Source organism: Lonchura striata, chromosome 19, assembly GCF_050655825.1.
Source record: "Lonchura striata isolate lonStrDom1 chromosome 19, ASM5065582v1, whole genome shotgun sequence".
Classification (NCBI taxonomy): Eukaryota; Metazoa; Chordata; class Aves; order Passeriformes; family Estrildidae; genus Lonchura; species Lonchura striata.
In genome coordinates, this window is record NC_140721.1 from 10,686,272 (window position 1) to 10,701,714 (window position 15,443).

General features: G+C 53.9%; 1 protein-coding gene and 1 long non-coding RNA gene across 5 annotated transcripts in view; one reads left to right on the plus strand and one right to left on the minus strand.

Moving 5' to 3' along the window:
• CALN1 (calneuron 1) overlaps positions 1 to 15,443 on the minus strand; it is a 150,834-nt gene that overhangs the window by 114,751 nt on the left and 20,640 nt on the right. Inside the window, exon 1 of one of the 4 annotated variants that reach the window (XM_021533213.4) lies at positions 8,264 to 8,598. The exons of 2 other annotated variants lie outside the window; for them this stretch is intronic. The gene's annotated coding sequence lies outside the window, so the exon portion shown is untranslated. Of the gene's footprint in view, positions 1 to 6,739; positions 6,938 to 8,263; positions 8,599 to 15,443 lie in introns of those variants that run through there. One more of the 4 variants, XM_021533212.4, reaches the window with a different exon arrangement.
• Positions 8,691 to 14,861, plus strand: LOC146765800 (uncharacterized). The gene is made up of 2 exons (XR_014949442.1): positions 8,691 to 10,422; positions 14,504 to 14,861. It is a non-coding gene; the product is annotated as an uncharacterized LOC146765800 (long non-coding RNA).

Here is a 15,443-nt window from a genome sequence, read left to right on the forward strand (position 1 = left end):
AAAAAGTAAATAGACTAGTGATTAGCCAACATTAAACTCACCACGCTTATTAGTACATTAACCAAAAAAATCTTAAAATTAAGAAAAATCTCAAATTTACAAACCAAAACCAGTACACATGGTAAAGTTGATCAGCCTCTGGAACAGACATCCCAGGAGGGACACAGCCTGTGTGACCAAGAGGGACACAGCCTGTGTGACCAGGAGGACATGCCCTGTGTGACCAGGGGGACATGTCCTGTGTGACCAGGGGGACACGGCCTGTGAGACCAGGAGGACACAGTCTGTGTGACCAGGGGGACACAGTCTGTGTGACCAGGGGGACACAGCCTGTGTGACCAAGAGGGACACGGCCTGTGTGACCAAGAGGGACACGGCCTGTGTGACCAGGGGGACACAGTCTGTGTGACCAGGGGGACATGGCCTGTGTGACCAGGGGGACACAGCCTGTGTGACCAGGGGGACATGTCCTGTGTGACCAGGGGGACATGCCCTGTGTGACCAGGGGGACACAGCCTGTGTGACCAAGAGGGACACAGTCTGTGTGACCAGGGGGACACAGTCTGTGTGACCGGGGGGACATGTCCAGCCTGTCCCCAGGCCCTGGTGCCTCACTGGAAGCCCCTGGTGGAGTTAAGGGGTGAAAATTTGGGGCTGTTGATAAATTCTTTCCCACATTGGAGGCTCTGAGCTCCTTCTGGGCCCTAAAACTCAGGAGAAGCCGGTCGGGGGGGAGGCTGCTGGAGCTGCTGGAGCTGCTGGAGCTGCTGGAGCTGCTGGAGCAGCATTCCAGCCCCTGCAGCCCCATCCCTGCCCAGCCCATCCTGCTCGTGCTGTAAGGGGAGCCATGGGCACCTGTGCCCAGCAGGGATCCCTGCAGTGTGGGGAGGGGGCTCCTCCTGGCCCCCTTCCCAGAAATCAGCTTCCCCAGAAGTCAGGATGGATAAAGCCAGGGGGAGCAGGTTCAGCTGAGTACCCAGGGCAGCTCAGGAGTGCCAGAGAGGCTTTGGGGCATCACCAACACTGACCCCACCCCACAGTCCAGGCTGCTCACACACAAAAATATCCCAATTCTCTTTCTCTGGAGTACTCAGCTTTTTCTTTTTTTTTTTTTTCTCCCTGAGTACAACACGAGATCACTCAGAATTAAATTATCAGAATGAGGTCCTTGTTGACAGCAAGAAAAAAAAATATCCCAGAGCTTTGAGCTGAGGAGCACATCAAAGCAGGGAGGAAATGTCACCCCCACCCCCCATAACCCATCCCTACCACATTTCCCTGCTCTGTTGAACCCTTTTCTCCTCCACTCACAGCTGCTGAGTGTTTGCTCATTGAGCCTGGCCCGAGGGGACTTTTCTGAGCTTCTGTTCATTCCCTCCTGTCCAGTTCCCTCCCCTGGCCAGGCATAAATCAGGCCTGGCGACAGGAGCAGCAGCGATTCCTGGCACCCCCAGCACCCTGGTTCACAAAACAATACACAATGGATTATTCAGAGCACACCCTGCGTCACACACCAGTAATTATAAACATGAAATCTATCAAATAATGACAATTAACAGCGGATCTGACAGAGTAACACTCCAAATAGCCTGGTGGTTGATTACATCTTATTAATGAAATGCCAAAACATTGAGGGCTCTTAGCAGGACAATTAATTGCTCCCAATAAATCTGACTTCTGCCAGACCTCGTCTTTAAAGGAGGTTTTGGGACATCTGGTGAGAGTTATTTTTTAAAGCAATGGCTGATGGTTCCTACAGAAAATTCCCTGGGAGCTGGGAGAACTGGAGCCACCAACACACAGAAATGAGCAGAAGGAATTAGAGATGAGGGCAACCCCAACACTGGAATAATTTTATATAAACTGGGGTGGGTTGTGGCATAAGATTCCAACCAAGATCCGCTCCCAGCACTTCCCCTACAAACATCCAGGGCCAGCAGCTTCCTTGGAAAGGTGTCCTCAGACACAATGGCCCAGATTCAAGGGGATCCAAAGAGGATGCCAGGCTGCTGGGAGAGGGTGAGCAGAGCCAAAGGAGACCTGTCCCAACCAGAGGTGTCCAGAGCCACCAGGCTGGCTGTCACTGACCCCAGGATGGGCTGTGGTGACAAAAGGTGCAGGGACTGTTGTGCCACTCCTGCAGACACTGGCAATGTCAGCTGCCCTGGACACACAGGACTTGCAGCACTGCTGCAAAGGTGGTCTGTGTCTGTCCATCCATCCATCCATCATCCATCCATCATCCATCCATCCATCATCCATCCATCATCCATCCATCCATCCATCATCCATCCATCCATCATCCATCCACCCATCATCCATCCACCCATCATCCATCCACCCATCCGTCCGTCCATCCATCCATCCGTCCATCCATCATCAATCCATCCATCCATCATCCATCCATCCATCATCCATCCATCATCCATCCATCATCCATCCATCATCCATCCACCATCCACCATCCATCCACCATCCATCATCCATCCATCCATCCATCATCCATCCATCAATCCATCATCCATCCATCCATCATCCATCCATCAATCCATCATCCATCCATCCACCATCTATCCATCCATCCATCCATCCATCATCCATCCATCATCCATCCATCAATCCATCATCAATCCATCATCCATCCATCAATCCATCATCAATCTATCATCCATCCATCATCCATCCATCATCCATCCATCATCCATCCATCAATCCATCATCAATCTATCATCCATCCATCATCCATCCATCATCCATCCATCAATCCATCATCAATCTATCATCCATCCATCATCCATCCATCATCCATCCATCATCCATCCATCAATCCATCATCAATCCATCATCCATCCATCATCCATCCATCAATCCATCATCAATCTATCATCCATCCATCATCCATCCATCATCCATCCATCATCCATCCATCCATCCACCATCCATCTATCCATCCATCCATCATCCATCCATCAATCCATCAATCCATCATCCATCCATCATCCATCCATCAATCCATCATCAATCCATCATCCATCCATCAATCCATCATCCATCCATCATCCATCCATCATCCATCCATCAATCCATCATCCATCCATCATCCATCCATCATCCATCCATCAATCCATCATCCATCCATCATCCATCCATCATCAATCCATCATCCATCCATCATCCATCCATCATCCATCCATCCAACCCCACCCTGCTTGTGGCAGTGATCCCAGTGACCCCACACACAGTCACTGGGAATGGGCCTTTTCCAAGGGCCAAAGCCCAGAGCTGTGAGGCTGCAAAGCTCTGGGGTTTGGCCTTTGGAAAATGCCCAGAACTCCCTGGCTCCGCCCATGCTGGAGCCCCTCACCATCCCTAACTCCAGGACACCAGCTCCTATCAGGGAGAGCAGGGTCCCGCTGGGTCCCTTTCCTGAAAGCTCCTGCTCCCTGGAAGATTCAGTAAAGTGTTCCAGGAACCCCAGGGATCATTTCCTGCTGAGCTCTTGGGGTGGCACAAATTACAGCATCTTTATTTTTATTTCAGCCTTTATTTGAAGGGAATGTGCAAGAGAAATCTGACTCTGGCTGGGCCTGAAAGCCACAAGCACTCTGTAAACAAGCTCGACTCAGAGATTTCCGCGTTTCTCCCTGAAACGCCAGGAGAACCAGCAGCACTGGATAATTGAAAACAGTTACAGAGACTTCATTTTCTTGTTTTTTTCTGGGATTTGCTCTCAGGCTGGCTCTTCCAACCTTAATACCTGGCAGGATTGATCAATTCTTCGGAATCTCGTTTGCATAAGGGTTGATGTGCTGAGGAGAAATCACTGCCCTGGAGAGTTCAGGGATATCCAGGGAGAAAAGGAGAGAGGCCATTTAAAAGGGGTCAGAGCAGAGTCTGTGACCTGAATGAATAAATAGACCCCAAGGAACACTTTATTGTGACATTTTTGGTGGCTTCTGGACACGTCCTCAAACCCCTGGGGACATTGGCTAATTAGCAGCAGGAACACGTGCAGGTATTCCAGCCCTGCCCACGGGACGCTGCCCCTGGGGTCAGAGCACCTGCAGCTCCCTGTGCTGGGACAGGCTGGGAGTACCAGCAGGGCTCCCCTGGCCTGGGTTTGCCTCCTCTCTTTGCCCAAGGCTTGGCAGGAGGGCTCTGAAGAGCCCCATTAGGCACCTGCAGCTCCTGAACTCGGGGAGCCTCTGCCCCCTGAGCCCTGTGGGAGCAGGAACAGGGCAGGAACAGGGTGCAGACCCCAGGAATGGGGGCTGGGGTGGAGGAAGCTGAGCTGGATTTGTGCAGGACACCAGCGGAGCCCTTCCCACCCCTGAACGATGGCAGCTCCTCGGGCTGCCTCACCTCCTGGTTTAATTCCAGCAGGCAGGAGACAGAGAGCCCAGGGAGATGAGATGCACACAGATGTCCTCCCTGCTGTCACCTGTGCTGTCACCTGTGCCAGCCACCCTGCAGGACACCCAGGGACCACAGGCAAACCCCACTGCCTGGGCCCTGCTCACATTTTAACCTTCCTGCATTCCTGAGCATCCAGAGCCCTGCTGCAGGGAAGGAACACAGGGTGAGGAAAAGGGATGGACCAGAGAGCCCCAAACCAGCTCCTCCACCAGGCATCACTCACTGCTGGGGTTCAGAGATGAACCCACCGGGCCCTGTCACCCCACTGGCAGTGTCCCCACGCCAGGGACAGCCACCAAACCTGCAGAGATGCCAGCACAACAGGGAATAGCTCCAGGCACAGAACAACACAGACCCAAGCCCTCCAGCCAGGAGAAATGGCTGGGTAATGCCTGGCAAAGGGAGGTCCAGGAAAGGTCCAGGTCCAAAAAGGAGCCTGGCAGCCCCAGCTAGGGCAGACCCAAGGGCAGGAGAGCAGCTGAGACAGACCTGAGGACACTGCAGGATTCAGTGTCTGAGGGACAGACCTGAGGCCAGGATTTGGTGCAGATGTTCCAGGTTTGCTTTTCTCCTGCTGTAAAAATGCAAAGGCAAGGATGTCCAGCAAGCCTCCACAAGGTGATGGTAAGTTCAGGGAATGAGAGGGCACTTTTAGAACCACTCATTGAATTTCTTTGCATCTTCCAGGTCCTGCCCATGGACTCCAGGTTCAACAGACTAAATTCAGACTGTGGCTTTTATTACCACTGCTTAATGTCTTTATTCTGAGAACCATTTTCACATGTTAGTGCTTTTATCAAAGGAGGCTGCAGTTAATTAAAAGCAGACCTATAAACCAGCTGGTTTCTATTGCCCTCTTTTCATGATAGCCCAAGAACTATTGCATAATACCCAGGATTTACTTGAGTTTCTGCCTCACACTTTTAACACTAACCACATTCACAGGTTAAAAACACAATTAAAGCCTCCCCAGCCTGGCAAAGCTCCTCCATATGATCAATCCCCAGTACATCATTAGCTGGGGACTGTATGAACTGAATAAAACTGTCTTGGTCTTTTTACACAACATTAAAAAACCCTCTCAGCTCACCTCAGGAAGGCACCTGGATACAATGAATGCTCTCAGACCCTTCTGACATTCCCAGAATTTTCTGAAAAGGCTCTGCCTGTTGGAATTTGCATCTCCTCATAGATTGCCTGCCATATTTCATCCCAAATCAATAAAAGCTCTATGAGCACAAATCTAAAATGATGGTGGAGGGTATTGCTAGTCCAAGGAGTTTCTCAATGCGCATTTTGCTCAGTTTACCACAACTTTGGAAGACAAAACATGCACGGCACCATCATTGCACGGGTCAAGCCATGATTTTGCTTGGAAATTCGGACATTTCAAAAGAAATAACGACGAGAAAGTTGCATTGCTTTGAACTTACAGGGGCAGCGCTGCAGGAGGCAGAGGGAGCCGCACGGGACCGGCCATGGAAATGTGTCCGGGCTGGGGCAGGGAAGCCCGGACAAGCAGCCCCCAAAACGCTCTTTCTAAACCCATTTATAGTTACAGAGCTGCCGTGGTATGGAAGGGATGGGCTGCATCAGCAGAACCCTCCAGCACACCGTGATTGGACAGAACCTGCGTGGAAATGGAGCCAGGGAGGGGGAACAAGGAGGCTCAGCCCCTCTCCCCACTCTCAGGCAGGCAGGAAAATTGGGTTAAATTACCCTTTGTGCCTTATGATCTGTTTCAGTTTGGTTGTTTTGTTTTTTTTTTCTCTTTGCAAGCCAGGTTCTGCCCTGGGGCTCGATGGCAGAGAGCTGCTCCCGAAGCGCTTTTGTTCCCTGCTGAAATCCCTCTGCCCCCAGGACCAAACCCCTGCCCCACCGAGAACTTAAGGGAAGGCGCTGGGAGAACCAGGCGAGCTCTGCACGCTCCCGAGGGATCGAGGAGCAAAAGGCAGCTCCTGCGGGACAGAGCCTCCCCAGGGAGAGCCCTGCCACCCCGGCAGCCTCCCCCCGAGCAGGAGCCGGCTGCGCTCCCTCATTCCCGGTGGGATCCTGCCCCAGCCGCGCAGACCCCTCCGGGCAGAGCCTTTAGCCACAGGTGCAGTGCAGAGAGGATCTGGCTACAGGTCCAGAGCATCCTCGGAGCAAACAGCGGAGCATCCACCGAGGCTCCCCAAAGCTGCAAGGATGAAGCTTCCCCGTCAAACCCTTCCTGAGAATACAGTCCCACACATGCATTCCGGGGGAAAGGGAGCATGCAGAGACCCGCGGGGAAGGCAGCTGGAAAATTCCCTGCTAAAGACATGGCATCGGGAGCTCTTACCTGCTCCAATTTGTATTCCCAGCTAGCAGCACACCTACTGCCCCAGGCTCTCAGGGGGCATCGCGGGGGTGCGGATTGCTGCAGGTCATGGGTGTGTACAGCCAGAAGCAAAAAAAAAACGACCCGAAACAACTCCCCCAAAATCCCCCAAAAGCCACAACATGACCCAAATGAGATCCCTGCAACGGCTGTCTCGTTACAAGCAAGATGAGATGAAGGAGGGGTTTTTACTTGCTCTGAGGCATCATATGGAGCTTAATCACAGCAGTTACGTATTGGGTTCTTTTGGCCTTCAATCAAGTGTGTCATTTCGGTGGCAGCTGCCTACGTGATGCTAGCTAGCACCCTGGGCTCCAGTCCTGTGCTAGTGCCGGCCTTGTGCAGCTATTCTACAGCTGGGCAAAGGGGCAAATTCCATTTCCCAGCCTGCGGGAAGCTCCTCCTGTAGTCCTGCGAGCCCTTGGAGCCACCCAGGATCGCACACCTCTCCTCCGGTACCCGGAGCCCCACCGCAGCGCCCGTCCCGCTCTCATCTCCCGGCGCAGCCCATCCGTCTCCCGAGGACTTCCAACATCCCAAAGCCACCGGGAGGGGACACGGCTCGCCAGGCGCCGGCGCTAAGGGGGAGGCAGCTGCTCCATGGAAAACAGCAAAACTTGGTGGGTGGGAAAGGCTTGAGGAGCTGCTGAGTAACCGCTCGGCCGGGAGCCGGCTCAGCCCGCCCCGCTGCAGCCCGGGGCTGCCCCAGGGGCGAAGGAAGCAGGAGGCGAGCGCTGCAAATCAGGTGCCGAACCCGGTGACTGAATGGGCTGCAATCAGCCGGGGCTGGGCTCATCACGGCTCCGAGCAGGCAGCGAGGGTCGGGCGCGACTCTGCTCGGGAGCATTTTGGCTGCCGACAGCGGCATCAGGAGGTGTTTGGGGCCGAATTCCTCCGTCGAGTGCATTTGTTGGGTTTGACAGATTCATAAGGACCCGTCCATTCAAACAGATGGCGGATGCTCCCTCTGCGCCGGGATCTGGGATCTCCACGCGTGTCCGACTCCTCGAGAGCAGGACACCGCATAGGCACCGAGCTCTCATTACATCACCCGCTACGGACGAGCAGGGGGCCAGAAAACGAATCAAGAAAGGTTTTCTGGGCAGCCAAAGTGCTGTTGTGCCGCTCCATGGCAACTCCACAAACACGCGTGTGAGCGCCCACAGGCGCACACCGCCGGCAAGGGGGCACGGCCGCGGATCCGGGTACCGAGGGGAGGGGATGAGCATCCCGAGCATCCCCCCCTGCGCACCCCTCGGCCTCCAGAGGTGCCCCCGCGGGGATCGCTCGGCTGCCGGCCCGTCTGAGCCGGCTGGCAGCGTTGGCCGAAGCCCCAACAGGTTCCCGGTGGAGCCGCGGTGCCCCCGAGCCGGGGAGGGGAGGGCGCTGCCTTCGCGCAGCCGGCTCCCTCCGAGCCCTCCCCTCCGTCCCCGCCCGGCCGGGGGGCAGCCCGAGCTCCCCATCCTCCGCCACCTCCTCACTCACCTCTCCACCAGCCGGCTCCTCCGCCACAGGTTTGCTCGGCTCCACTGCCCCCCCCCCCACCCCCCCGCCCCTCCAGATCGCTCCGAGACGAGTTATTCAGAGGAGGATGGAGGGAGGAGGCACACAGAGATCTGGGCGGTGGGGATGGCGGAGAGAGAGAGAGAGACAAAAAATAATATTAAAATAAAAACCAAGCGAAGGGATGAAACCAAATGAAAGAAGCGAATAACTGGACTGCAAGGAGGCGATGCTGGAGGAGGGAGGGCGGCGCGGCGCGGCAGCCCCGGCTCAGCGCCCCATGGCCCCGCAGCCCCGAGCGCAGCCCGAGCCGCGCCGCGCTGCCCCGGCCCGGCCAGGGACCACCCTCCGCCGCCAGCCCCGCTAACCCCTTCCTCGCCGGGCCTCCTCCCATCCTGCAGCCCGGCCGGGGCTGCTGCCCGCAGGGAGCGGCAAGGGCAGAGCCCCGACAAAGGCAGCGCCGGGGGTCCCGCTCCTGTGGGGCCGAGCCCCTCGGGAAGTTCCGTCTCCAGGTCTCCTTTTGGCTGGGAGCGGGGTTAAGCCGCCGGTTCCTTTTCTAGAAGCACAGAATCGGTTTTTTTGGAAAACACCTCCAGGGTCAAGCCCAGCCATTGCCCTGGCACTGCCAAGCCCACCACTGACCCCTGTCCCCAAGTGCCACATCCATCCCTCTAGGGACGGGGACTCCAAACCTCCCTGGGCAGCAACTTCCAGTTCCTGAGCACCCTTTCCATGGAGGAATTTCCCCAATATCCACTCAAATCTCCCCCAGCCCAGCCTGAGGCCGTTCCCTCTCCTCCTGTCCCTGTTCCCTGGAGCAGAGCCCGACCCCCCGGCTGTCCCCTCCTGTCAGGAGCTGTGCAGAGCCACAAGGTCCCCCTGAGCCTCCTTTTCTCCAGGCTGAGCCCCTTCCCAGCTCCCTCAGCCTCTCCTGGGGCTCAGCCCCTTTCCAGTTCCATTCCTTGCACTAGACACACTCCAGCCCCTCCAGGTCTGTCTTGTGAGAGGCCCAAAATTGCCCCCAGGACTGGAGGTGCACAGGGGGCAATCACTGCCCTCACTGCCCTGGTCCTGCTGGCCACACCATTGCTGATATTGGCCAGAATGACCCTGGACTTTTTGGCCAGCAGCAGTGGAGGAGAAGAATCCACACCTGCAGGTGTGTGCTGGGCTCTGTGTGCACACACCCTGCTCCTCCCTGCAGGCCCCCAGCCTGCCTGGCCCCACCCCAGCGATCCAAGGGGCCGGGGTTTCTGCCCTGGGAAGGAGGAAGGGCCACGGGAGTGCCCCTCTGCCAGCCAAATCTCCCCCCTTTCCCTGCTGCAGTCACCTTCAGCTGGTACCAGCACTCGGTGGAGCTCGCTTGGCTCCCCAGCCCCTGTTGGAATGCTCCTGAGGCACAGTCCTTGGATCACTGCCTGCCACCAGCACAGCCCCTGACCCCTGGGACAGCTGGACCAGGACGCTTCCAGCAGGGGAAGTTTGGCTGAAAGCAATTTGGGCTGAAAGCAAGCAGAGATGCTGTGCAGGGACAGCGGCTGACTGCAGGAGAGGCTCTGATGGGAGCCCAACACAGCTCAAACTGCCTCAACTGGATCTGGAAAACAGCCTGGAGAGACACCTGTCAGCTCCAGCAACACTCCCACAGCCGTGTGCACATCAAACAAAGCCTGCTGAGTGTCGATTTTAGGGCTCAAAAGGTGTTTAATTCACATCTTGTCTCCCTTGTACTTTTCTGATGTAAAATCCTTCCTGTCTCTCCCCTTCAGCCTCATGGGTCACCGTGTTCCCCATGCTGGGATTTATTGGGATCAGAAGGAACATGATCTGCAGCTCAGCACCCAGGGGCAGAGGGATTTTGGGTCTCCACTCCCTGTGCAGATAAGCCCCATAAAACTCCCATCTCCACCGATATTCAACTTGTTTTGCTCCAGCTCAGCTGTCCTGCCCCAGGGGGGCATTTCTGCATCCCACTGCCCCTCTCTCACTGCCTGGACATTGCCTGTACGAAGATTCAGGAATTATAAACCATCAGGGCTGGGCTACACTCCAGAGTTTTACCATTTTTATGAAGTTATTGGCATTTGGTGAGAAGATAATCCCTGCTCCAGGAGCAAGGCCCTCAGCACCAGTGGAGGAAGGTGAGTGGTAGTACCAAATGTTGTTCCATCAGAATGAGATGCAGATGAATCTCATCCTTTTACTTTTCATTCTTATTTTTTTCCCTTAATCCATGAGAAAACTTTTACCTGCAAGCTCCCTCATCTCCATCTGGGCTGCCTATGTGAGTAAATGGGGGCAAACATCCACATTTGGGAAAGTTATTCCCTGCCTTTAGGTAGTTTCCTTTCTAGGTAGTTTCCTTTCCTTCAGCTCTGAAAAACATGAACCAAAAAGGCCCCAACCTTCATGGCTGAAAGCAGGAGCTGAAAAATCTATTATGCTGATATATTTATTATTAAAAATTCTGAAAGGACTGAGTCCTCCTTAATCCCCAGATAGATTCAGAATATCTCCAGATTGTGTCCACATCAATAGGAGCAGCCCGTGGCTCTTTTCCTTTTTTTCTTTGTTACAGCACAGAGCTGATCACTCCAAACCCTCTGCTTTTCAATTCTCCTGGGGCTGGGGGCTGGGATGGAGCTCTCCAGAAGGATGGAACTTCCTTGAGAATCAGCCCCGGGATGTTTGGAACACTCTCCTGGAAATGATAGAGCTGATAAAATCCTAACGTGACGCAGTGAGCGGTGGCAGCAGGGCAGGCTGTTGTCACTGCCTGGGGACACTCCAGGAGCAGTGACCAGCCCCTGCTGGGATTCCCCATGGAGCTGCTCACCCCAGGCAGGCTCCTTCCCTGGCAGCTGCCCAGCAGAGCCTCCAGGGCAGGGCAGGGGCTTGCTTTGGGCTCCGCAGCCCAGTGAGGGGTGAGGGCACCGTGGACCCAGCAGCAATAAACTGGGTGCCCAAGGGGAGGCAGGGCAAGCCAGGCTATGGCTCCAGGAGAGCTGCGTGCCTTTCAAAGATCCCTTTTAGCCAAATGGGAGGCCTGCAGGGCCAAACTTCGAGGTCCCTCAGAGAAGAAAGTCCTCGATGGGATTGAAGAGCTTTGCTCCCTTAGGGATGACCCTCTGGAAAGAAAAGCCCAGAACATCAGGCAGGCCCTTGGAGGGGAAGCTCTGCAACCCTTCCTTCCCCACAGTGCTCAGAGGGGGCTCTGCCCACTCCAGTTTGGAATGTCCTGGGCAGCACCCACTGCCCCCTCCCTGGGGAGGGCTCAGGAGCCTTTCCCAGCCTTGTGGCTCCCAAGTGGGAGAGGTTTTCCAACCCCCAACCCACATTTTTGGCATTGCTTAATTCCACCCCATTATTTCTGATTAAACACTTTGGGGGAGGGAGTACAATTGCTCCCTAGCCAGGATTTTCATATTTTAATTGTGCTTAATTATTCCAGGAGAAACTTTTATTTTTCCTTTTCCTCCACCTCGCTTCTGCACTGGATGCTTTCTCCTGGAGTTTAATTAGCACATTTCAGAATGGAATATTGAGATTAAATCACTGCTGGGCGAGCTCTGCTCCAGGATTGATGATCCTTGGGCAGAGCTTTTATTGGAGCTGCCAGCTCAGGCATTTATGGATTTATGGATCCAAGGGTTCTTTGGGCCGGGAGCGAGCCAGCGGTGCTGCAGCGGGCTGGGGACACGGCCTTGGTCCCCTGCTGCAGCCACAAAAAGGATAGACGAGGGTGCTGGGGGTGATGTGAGGGTGGTGAGGCCCTGACAGAGCAGCTGGGGCTGTCCCAGCCCTGGCAGTGCCCAAGGCCAGGCTGGAGCACCCTGGGACAGAGGAAGGTGTCCCCATGGCAGGGGTGGCCCTGGATCCCTTTGAAGTCCCTTCCAACCCCAACCACCCTGGGATCCCTCCTGGGCAGAAGGGGCACCCCGAGGAGGATACCCCACACCCCAGCAGCAGGGCTGGCACACAGGTACCCCAGCCCCACCATCTGTGGGATCCGTGGGTTCATTGCAGCCTCTCCCAGAGCCTGGGGCTGGCTGCAAACATCAGATGTAGGCACAGCTTTGGCACCAGGCCAGCCCCTTTCCCGCTGCCTCAAATGCCAGCATTTGGGATCCGAGCTCATCTGCAAACGCTAAAAAAGCTGCAGCTTTGCAACGGAGTCCACGCTGGTGGAGCTCACTGAACGGAGACCTTGAGGGAGGGGGAAGATCCCAGAGCTTTCGTTGTGTTATCTCAGCCAGCTAAAGGCACAGCCAGTGACACCCACAGAGGTCTCCCAGCTGAGACTCCACACACTTGTGGCTTCCTTGGGGCCAGGGAACCCTCTGTGGACAGGAATTCTTGCTGACAGCCCCTTGCAGGAAGGCTCCTTATCCTGGGAGCTCATGTTGGGGGGGGTTATCCCAAAAACTCCCAGCAATTCCCAGGTGGGAGAGAACAGCAGCTCCTGTTCGTGCTGCTGGGCAAGCTGGCTTTTCTCTCTCCACCCAGAGCAGCTCTGGCACAGAGTGGAGCAGAACTGGCTGAGGTTTCACCCTTCAGAGCAGAACTGGGTGAGGTTTCACCCTTTGGAGCAGAACTGGGTGAGGTTTAACCCTTCAGAGCAGAACTGGGTTGAGGTTTAACCCTTCAGAGAAGAACTGGGTGAGGTTTCACCCTTTGGAGCAGAACTGGCTGAGGTTTCACCCTTCAGAGCAGAACTGGGTTGAGGTTTAACCCTTCAGAGAAGAACTGGGTTGAGGTTTCACCCTTCGGAGCAGAACTGGCTGAGGTTTCACCCTTCAGAGCAGAACTGGGTGAGGTTTAACCCTTCAGAGCAGAACTGGGTGAGATTTCACCCTTCAGAGCAGAACTGGGTGAGGTTTCACCCTTTGGAGCAGAACTGGGTGAGATTTCACCCTTCAGAGCAGAACTGGGTGAGGTTTCACCCTTTGGAGCAGAACTGGCTGAGGTTTAACCCTTCAGAGCAGAACTGGCTGAGGTTTCACCCTTCAGAGCAGAACTGGGTTGAGGTTTCACCCTTCGGAGCAGAACTGGCTGAGGTTTCACCCTTCAGAGCAGAACTGGGTGAGGTTTCACCCTTTGGAGCAGAACTGGCTGAGGTTTAACCCTTCAGAGCAGAACTGGGTGAGGTTTCACCCTTCGGAGCAGAACTGGCTGAGGTTTCACCCTTCAGAGCAGAACTGGGTGAGGTTTAACCCTTCAGAGCAGAACTGGGTGAGATTTCACCCTTCAGAGCCCCAGCCCAGCCCCAAACCCAGGAGGAATTCCAGCAGCCAGAGCTGGGAGGGCTCTGTGGGCTTTTGTTTTGCTCTTCGAAAGATAGCCCTGTAATTTAGTGACTCATCCATTCTCCAGCCTTTGTTGCTTTTCATTTTCAACATCTTTAAGCTGTTTGTGGAGAATGTGCTTATTTTTAGACTTCCCATCAGGGAGAGGCATCTGAGCTGGTTCCGAGGGAAGAGCTCCATTGAGGCTTTGGTGTCTGGGGTGTTAATGGGCAAATTTCCTGCTGGGGAGAGATCTCCTTCCCTTCCCTCACTGTGCTGGGAGCTGGGAGCAGGCAGGGATTGCCAGGCTGTGCCCTGGAGGGTGTGCTGAGCTCAGAGCTCCTGGAGGGAGGACGAGGATGGATACAGGGAAAAACAACAATTATTTGGGCATCAGGAATAAATGGGAGCCTCAGGATCTCAAATCATCCTTATCATACCTGCAAATCTCTGTCCATGGCTCAGAAATTCTCTGTCCCATGGCACAGGTTGGCAGCAGAAGGGCAAAGGGGAAGAGCAGCCCTCAGCCAACAGCCAACCCCCATTTCCCTCCACTGCAGCAAATAATGAGGAGTATTTCTGCTTAATACAGTTGTTGGGTTTTTTTAAAGTAATGTTTTTATTTGAAAAAAATAAATCCTTTTTTTTTTTTCCTAGAAAATTGACAGAACAGAAGATGCTTTTTGAGTTAATGAATAGGTTTGGGGTTGGGTTGGTTTGTGAAGTCTGACACCTCCTCATTTTGGTTTGCAGCTCCAAATTCTTGTGGGGAGCTTTAAAATGAAAGGAAATTTCAAAATTAAAATTGGTTCTGTAGCACTCTGAGCCAGGCATCTGCTCAGAAAAAAAAAAAAAAAAAAAAAAAGGTGGGGGGGGGAACCCCAATCCTGCCTGCTTCTTTTTTTTCTTTTCTTTTTTTTTTTTTTATTTAATTAAGTCAACAGAGAACGGAAAGGCCTCAAATGAAAACCATGCTGGCCCCAAACGTCTCCAAGGCTCCAGATGTGAATTCCTGCACCTTCTGCTGGCGAGCACATCCTGGCTGGCCTCCAGCACAGCCCCTGCTCAGGAACGAGAGCAGAGACCCAGGCATGTCCTGGAAAAGGTCAGGAGGGGGCTCCAGTCCATCCCTGGAATATCCCTGGAATATGGGATCATCCAGACCTGAGCTGAGCTCTCAGGGCACATCCTATGGACTCTGCTTTCCCTCATGGAGCTATTTGGGGTTTGCCACTGAAACAGAGATTTTTAAAATTCACTTAAGTTAACAAAATGAATAAAGCATTTATATTTTAGTTTGTAGAGTTATGTGTTGAATTTTAACCTTTTACTTAAGTAACCTCTGTGTGGCACAAAAGGGCATAAGAAAATGCAAATTTCTGAAGCTTCTTGCACAAAGAACAATGGCTAGGGATGCAAAGAACCCAGGTAAAGAGGCTCCCCTGTCTCCAAGCCTATTAAGACTGACAGAAAGCACACGCGCAGAGAGGGAAAATTCAAAAGTTCAATCATGAGGAAGAGCAAAATCTTCAGCCTCAGAAGGAACACCACAGCAAACCAGGTGTGCCCAGCAGGGCGTGGAGCTGTTCAGCATGAGAGGCAAGGGCAGCAGGGCCAGGGGTTGAATATGCATAGAAAAGTTGTTCAGTGTATTATATATGGAACACCTTTGGGAATAAATGTGTGGGTCAGACTGAGGCTCGGGGCACAAGTTTTTGGGGAGATACCTCACTTGTGCTGGGCACTGACAGTACATACCCACTTCAGAACTAGCCCAGGCTGTGGAGTCTATTAATTTATTCCATGTATTGGCTGTGGAGTCTATTAATTTATTCCATGTATTGCTTCACCATCCTGTGCCATGCCCTGTCCCCACA